At 44.3% G+C, this 7,698-nt stretch overlaps 1 long non-coding RNA gene across 1 annotated transcript; it reads right to left on the bottom strand.

The window, feature by feature from the left end:
* Nucleotides 1-1,852: 1,852 nt before the first annotated feature.
* Nucleotides 1,853-3,892, bottom strand: LOC120240553. Its single transcript, XR_005530653.1, has 3 exons — nucleotides 3,762-3,892; nucleotides 3,543-3,620; nucleotides 1,853-2,897 (listed from the first exon to the last, which is right to left on the bottom strand). It is a non-coding gene; the product is annotated as an uncharacterized LOC120240553 (long non-coding RNA).
* Nucleotides 3,893-7,698: the final 3,806 nt, after the last annotated feature.

Here is a 7,698-nt window from a genome sequence, read left to right as displayed (position 1 = left end):
GGATGGATGGATGATACATAGATACACAGATACATAGATAGATATAATGGATAGATGATAGGTAATAGAATAGATAGATATAAGGATGTATGGATGATGGATGGATAGATTATGGATGAGTATAGAGATAGATTGATAGATTTAGGGATGGATGGATGGATGATAGATAGGTAGGTAGGTAGATAGATAGAACATAATGATAAAATGTACCTACGTGAAAACACAGTTAAGAAAAAAAGAACATGAGTTTTTCCACCCTATAACCCTGAGGCAAAGGAATTATGCTAATAAAAAAAGCAAAACAATGGCAAAAACAACATTTTCATCTGGAATCGCTCTTCCAGCAAAAGACAATGAGGCACAAGCAGAATAGCAAACACTTCTGGCTGCATTAGCACAGGCGGTATAATAGGGGTTGTTACAAGGAGAGGAGAATCAACATTAGGCGTTTTAATCAATTATTAGTAGGCACGGAGCTCTGCCACATTTGGGAGGGTTGAATGTAGTCGCAATTTCTTGGTTTTTATTTTTATTTTGTTTTATGGTTGACCATCCCCTTTCCATGTGATGGAATGCAACTCACGACGTGTCTTTATGAAGCAGAATCTTGGGCTCTCTGCTACCCAGGAATGAGGCAGGCTGCATGGACCTGCTTGCTGCCTGGGTTCAGAACCACGGAAACGCTGGAGTTTGCTGATGCACCATTTGAGAGTTGGCCACCGTGCTTTCCCTGGTCACCCAGAAGGACACAGCCAGACCTCCGCCGTGACCATAAGCGAGCTGCAGCTGGCCGGGCCAAAGGTACGGGGTCGCCTCACAGAAACGAGTCTGTCTGTTGGCACTTGGCTGCATGGGGAGGGTGGGAAAGGCAATGTGAACGGCCAACTCCCTGCTGCTCAGCAAGTCGTCCGATGCCCGCAGGACGAGGAGGCCAGCAACCGCCCAGGATTCTCAAAAGCTATTTGCACATGGCTTTCCCTTCCCAGAGCGCACACCAGGCATTTCCATCGCAAGTCAAGCCCCTAATGAATTCCGTGCACGATGGCTTAGACTGAAGGGCGCTCTGAGCTGTTGGAGGGGCTCGTGAGACCATTGTCCTGAGCTTACGGCAGGGACAATGAGGACCGCGTATTTATTGAGTGCCACTCACCGCACTGAGCAGCTGACGGCTCAGTGGCACGGTGTGTCAGATGGTTATCGGCCGGAGGGGGCGGGAACTGGGGCAACCAGATTTGTTTTCTGTATTTATGAGTCCATGTTGGTTCCTCTGTATCATTTTTTTAGATTCCACATATAAGCGAAATCATACGGCGCCTGTCTTCCTCTGTCGGACATATTTCACTTAGCATAACACCCTGTGGGTTCCTTAAAAAATTAAAACTATGAATCCCATACCATCTAGTTATTCCACACCAGGGTATTTACTTCCTCTCCCCAAATGAAAACAATAATTCAAAAGGATATATGCACCCCTATGATTTTTTTTTTTTTGCACCAGTTTTTACAATAGTCAAGATATGTAAGCAGCCCTAGGGTCCATCAATGGGTGAATAGATAAAGAAGATATGTGTGTGTGTATATATATATATATAGTAAAACCTTGGGTTGTGAGTCACTTGTTTTGCGAGGGTTCCGATAGATGAGCAAACGTTTCTAACAAATTTTAACTTGGGGCTCCTGGGGGCAGGGGGCTCACTCGGTTGAGCGTCAGACTTCAGCTCAGGTCATGGTCTCGCAGTCCGTGAGTTCGAGCCCCGCGTCGGGCTCTGTGGGGACAGCTCAGAGCCTGCAGCCTGCTTTGGATTCTGTTGTCTCTCTGTCTCTCTCTTCCCCTCTCCCGCTCACCGTCAGTCTCTCTCTTTCAAAAAAAAAAAAAAAATTAAAAGAAAACTTTAACTTGGTAAATGGCCGACATCTTGCGATGTGAGTAGCACATGACGCCGAATGTCACACAATCACAACGGGCCAATGGTTCTTGAAATTCGTTTTGATGTACGAATGCTTTGGAGTACAAGCATGATCCAGAATGAATTATCCTTGGAAACGGAGGCTTTACTGTATATTGAAGAGAAACGTTATTTGCTCTTCTTCAGGGCATTCTCCCTCTGCGGAGTTAGCTAAGCATCACCTTCTCAAGGCCATCGAGGGAGGGTGTGGTGGTGGCTGAATCGGTAAAGATGATGTAGAAGGCCCATACAAAGGAACACAATTCTTTCTTAAAAAGAAGGCAATGCTGCCTTCTGAGACAACACGGGTGGACCTTGAGGGCATTACGCTGAGAGGTAAGCCAGGCAGAGGAGGGCAAATATTGTAACTTCTCAGCTGTATATGGAACGTGAAGCAAAGTTAAACTCATAGAAGCCGAGGGCACGGTGCCGATCGCAAGGGGCTGCGTTGTGAGCTGGGGGCGACCTTGGGCAGCGACAGAAATGTTCATCGATCGGTTGAAGAAGCCCTGGGGACTTACTCTAACGCACAGCAAGGCAATTACACTTCATGATAGTGTCGTGCATACGGGAATTTGCTGAGAAAGTAGACCTCGAGTGGGCACGCCCAACACACACAGAGAAGTGTGAGGTGATGCGCGTGCTAATTCACTGCGTTGTGGTGCTCATTTCACCATCTACCTGTATCGAATCATCACATGCACGCCTTATGAACATACCACCCGACAGACCCTCTGGTCCCCTCCCCACAACTCACACCCCAGGGACGCTGGCTTTTAAAGAAAGGTTGAATCCTTCCAATGGCCAACTGTGCTATGTTCACACGGGCCACTTCAGGGCTCTGTACACTCAGGACGGATTCTTCGGAGAGGTCGTTAGGGCGAAAACCAGCGACGTTCAGAAAGGCAGTGACACGGTCTGCGGTGTGATTTTCAAAGGTAGCCCGGTGAGCTGTGTGGAAGGGTTAAGTGTCAAAGGGTCACTATTAGGCAACACATGTGACTCTGACTGGGGAGATTGTGGTATGGGCCAACCCTCAATTTTTAGAAAAAAATCTAGTTTTTTCTTGTGGCCATTTCCTCATACCATAAACATAATGTTTTAAGGTTTTTTTTTTTTTTAAATGATTATTTATTTTTGAGAGACGGAGAGAGACAGAGTGAGGGTGGAGGAGAGGTAGAGAGACAGGCAGGCTTGAAAGCATGAACCGTGAGATCATGACCTGAGCCAAAGTCAGATGCTTAACAGACTGAGCCACCCAGGTGCCCCCATAAACATAACTTCTTAAACCATATAATTCCGTGGCATATAACATACACAATGTCCTCAAAGACAGTAGTACCTCTCTCTAGCCTCTCCGTACACTTATCGCCCCAAAAGGAGACCCCGTACCTGTTAGGCTGGGGTACACATCAATTAGAAAAAATGCAGTTGCCAACATTTTGAACGCCGGTTCACAATCATTTTGGAAAAACAGAGTCCGATTGATTGACCTTAAAATGGGCCGGGTGTACCCCATGTTCACGGTCATGTAAGAATACCTCGTTCTAGGGCTTGATGGCATATCACACCCACTAGATGGCACCAAACACTCACATTTCCCCACTGAAGTCAGATCCGGATTCTTTTGGCGTTTGTAGGGTTTTCTGATCTTGCACCTTGTGTGAGGCTTACCTGGCGGGTGGTAAGATGTGAGCGGAGAGGGTTTGTAATGGAAGCTGTACTTGGCTCAAGGACCCATCTATCCAATATTGATCCTCTGGGCAAAGGTCCCAGAGATGAGCTTAGATTAGAAGAATAAAGTGTCTGTGTTACCTCCAGGTGAGAGGAACCGAGAACCGAGGGGTGAGTGAGGCTGGCAAGGTCGTCTGCTGAGGACAGTGCCCCCCAGGGGGAAAGACAGAGGTGCCTGCAAAGGAGCAGAGGTGCCCAGGCGGGAGGAGAGAGCCATTCTCTTCAATGTTTTCGTGATGGTTATTTGTTGCTAGGATTGTTTACCAGTTACCTGTCCGGGCTAGTTCACCTGAGAGCGCAGGGTGCCGGGGGAGGAATCCTTGTCCGGACACTTTTTCCCTCGTTTTTTTTGTTGTTTTTTTTTTTCTTTCATGGTTAAATATTCAGTAGCAAAGTTTCTGGACCCCATGCATACTGTTTGTTTGTTTTTTTTAATGTTTTATTTATTTCTGAGAAAGAGTGAGATCATGACTCCAGCACAGAGCCCGACACGGGACTCGAACCCATGAACCATGTGCCGTGAGATCATGATCAGATGCCATTTTCCTTATTTTCCTTCTGCTTTGGAGACCCATTCTTTCCCCCTCAACGTTCATTACCCAGAAGTATCTACTTGAATTATTCTGAATAAATGATTTCCGTGGTTTTTTTTTTTTTCCTTTCTTCTTGCACAGATATGTTGAGATGAGGTCTAAGCTAGGTGATAGAATCTTTTCTGAATTCCTAGAAACTCTGAAGCTGGAAAAAGGGGTTTTATTTTTAATTCATTTCAAAAAACTCAGGTCCCAAGAATATGAGCTTTTTTTTGGAATTTGCAAACACATTGTAAAGATGAAGTTATATATAAATGAGTTGCATATAAGCAAGAGATATATATGAATAACCCAGATATAAGGATTACATAAAATATCTGCAGAGAAAAACGCCTCAAGAAGTCAACACCAGAAAAAAAAATAACGCTACAGAATCCCAAAATAGTTGTTAAGCACGCACACACACACACACACACACAAGAATGACAAATGTTTGATCAATGATTAACTTTTCTTTTTGCAGCCCATATACCTGGCTTTTGTTTGCACCGCGCTAATTTAGATGGCTGGATTTATGTAACATCAAAATGAATGAGTACAGGCACTTGGCTGGCTAAATTCATTAAGTGTCTGACTTCAGCTTAGGTCGCAATCTCATGGTTTGTGAGTTCGAGCCCCGTGTTGGGCTCTGTGCTGACAGCTCAAAGCCTAGAGCCTGCTTCGGATTCTCTCTGCCACTCACAGTCTGTAACTCAAAAATGAATAAATGTTAATAAATAAATACATAAATGTATGCATGAGAAGGAAAATCAGGCATTATCTATTGTCTCTAACAATATTTGGATATTTTACCAAAAGAAAGGAACCATTTGTTATATAGTCCTATAGAATCAAAGGACACTCAATTTATCTTTGGATTTAAAGAGCACTCAAAGACATTTATTTATTTATTTATTTATTTTTAACTTTTTTAATGTTTATTTATTTTAGAGAGAGACACACACACACACATACACACACACACACACAGAGTGCAAGCAGGGGAGGGACAGAGAGAGAGAGGGAGACACAGACTCTAAGGCAGGCCCCAGGCTCTGAGCTGTCAGCAGAGTCCGAGAAGGGGCTTGAAGCCTCAAACTGCGAAATTATGACCTGAGCTGAAGTCAGATGCTTAAAGGACTGAGCCACCCAGGCGCCCTGAGCATTCAAAGACATTTAGATGAGGGACATCAATACAAAGCCTTAATATTTTCTCATTGTCCTACTTTTTTGTTGAAGCATGTCAAAAATTCCACTATATTCACCATTCAAAAAAAGAAAACCCTTACTACACAAAAATTAAATCCAGTGTTCCCTTAGAGAGGGGTCCTTCTTTGCTTTAAAGATCTGTTTCCCTCATTATAGGATCAGATGTCAGAAAATTCCCCATAGCATTGTCTTTGGACTGTAATGTTCTTGTGTTTGCTGCTAGGAATATTTTTCCTAGGGAATGGATCATTATAGAGCAATAATTAGACTGTTTCCCACTATTTACTTTGAGGACCCCGTTTATTTATGTTTATTTATTCACTAGCGGTCCATCTGTGGCATGAGATGGAGCCAAAAAGACCATCATTTAAGCACGTGGAGAATATTTTGCAATCTGAAGAGTCCACGCTAAATGATTTATGATTTGAGGGAGAAAGTCCAACGCTATAAATCATTCCTCGTGAAATCAAAAACCGGTTGTCTCATGAAAATCATGGAGAGTTTCGTAAAACTCCTACACTTTCGAGGAGTTCATTTTGTCTCCTTTCTTGATTAGCGAGAGACATCCATGCACCAAAGACTTCTCGAAGCACATCTCGTTCTCTGAGTAGAATGGGGAGAGTTTCATCGTATCAACGAGGCAGATGCCCTTCCCCTGAGGTTCGGAACGCAGAAGAGGGTAGAAAGATAGGATTGATTCTACATGATGGATGACCTTGCGCCTGGCACTTACAAGAAGCCCCAGTCGCCTGAATGCTGACTTTGCAATCACATCCATCAACACTGAATGTTTCACGGAAACACAATAGCCACAGGCTCCTTTTTTTTGGTTCTTAAAAATTTCCACTTGAGCAACTATCCATCAAAGAGGAAGAAGAAAAAATGGAGACACTTCCTTTTCCTGAAATGAGAATGTCATTACGTAAAAGATAAATACGATTTGGAGAAAAGCCCAACGGATGGTGCTTTTAGGCGCATGGAAGGTAGAGCGATGGCATCTGCTACAGAGGGGACACAGGGTGTGATCTTTTCAACACGGCCGCTGTCCGTGTATAGACCGATGGTAGAAAGAGCTGAGGGAAAACAATTTCCTGGGAAGCTGAATTTATGGGTTTAAAGTGAGGCCCAACCCTTTGGGTTCCAGCTGTGATTCGAAACCTGGAGATGGTGTTCGTAGGCCAGTTCATCGGGCTCCAGAAATGGGTCAACGTTCAGGATTCAAAGCATGTTTTACCTAAGCAAATCTTGACAAGAAGAGAATAGTACAGAGGTGGCGATGGGGAAGCTAATTATACTGTGTGCTGAGACTGAATTTCTGAACATTTGAAATCAATGGAAAGTTACGAAACCACATTGGTGAGAAGAACCTCTTCTCACGAAACCCGTGGTCTATCCCTTAGGGTGGTTCCCACACTCCTATGTGGAAGTTGACAAGCGCATAGTCATGATTAGATCCTCGTGCATAATTCAAAGACGTAGAATTCAGGATTCTGATCTTCCTTGAGACGGGACTGTCCTGCACGTCGCTAACTCAGGTAAAGATCGAAATGAAAAAATTCCAAATATGGTTTCCTACTGAACACAGAGTGCTTTCACAGCACCATAAAGTAAAAACAAAAACAAAAACAAAACCTCTAAGTGGGAGCATCCTAAGTCGAGAACTGCCTGTATCTGAAGACCAAAGTTTGCCTCAGCTTAGTTTCCAATGCCGTTCAGTCAACGGGAATTTCTGTTCCAGAGATTCCTGAATGTCCGATGTTGGCCGCCATGAAGATGGGAGGAGAATTTGTTAGACCCAGACCCTCATTGTTTTAGAGCTTCTGTCCTTTTCCTGAGCATCTGAAGTTGATATCTACTAACCACAACGATGGAAATTGTGTGCCCTTAATGGGACTCCAGGACCCAGGGATCCCGTTTTGTGGTGCAGGTTGGACCTGAGCGATAGCATCACCTCCAGGGCCAGAGAGCCTAATAGGAGTGGGAATTCTCAGGTCCTGCCCCTCACCGACTGAATCCGAATCTATATTTGCCTGTGAGGGTCATTTCATCTCTCTGGGACTTCAATTCCCCAAATATTCTCCTGCTGTCATAATCTATTCAAGGGTCTACACATGGCCTCCTGGAAAATGGGATGGAAGAAGTCGATATGAATGGTTTTGCCACGCGGTGACTCGGGAGATGGGTAGCCTTTCCAAAGGCACCAATGGACCTTTATTTGTGTTTCTCTGTGTGGATTT

This window comes from Hyaena hyaena, unplaced genomic scaffold (genome assembly GCF_003009895.1).
Source record: "Hyaena hyaena isolate Hyena2069 unplaced genomic scaffold, ASM300989v1 scaffold_259, whole genome shotgun sequence".
NCBI lineage: Eukaryota > Metazoa > Chordata > Mammalia > Carnivora > Hyaenidae > Hyaena > Hyaena hyaena.
The sequence above is the reverse complement of the archived record's forward strand: the minus strand, read 5'-3'. Positions and strand labels throughout refer to the sequence as shown.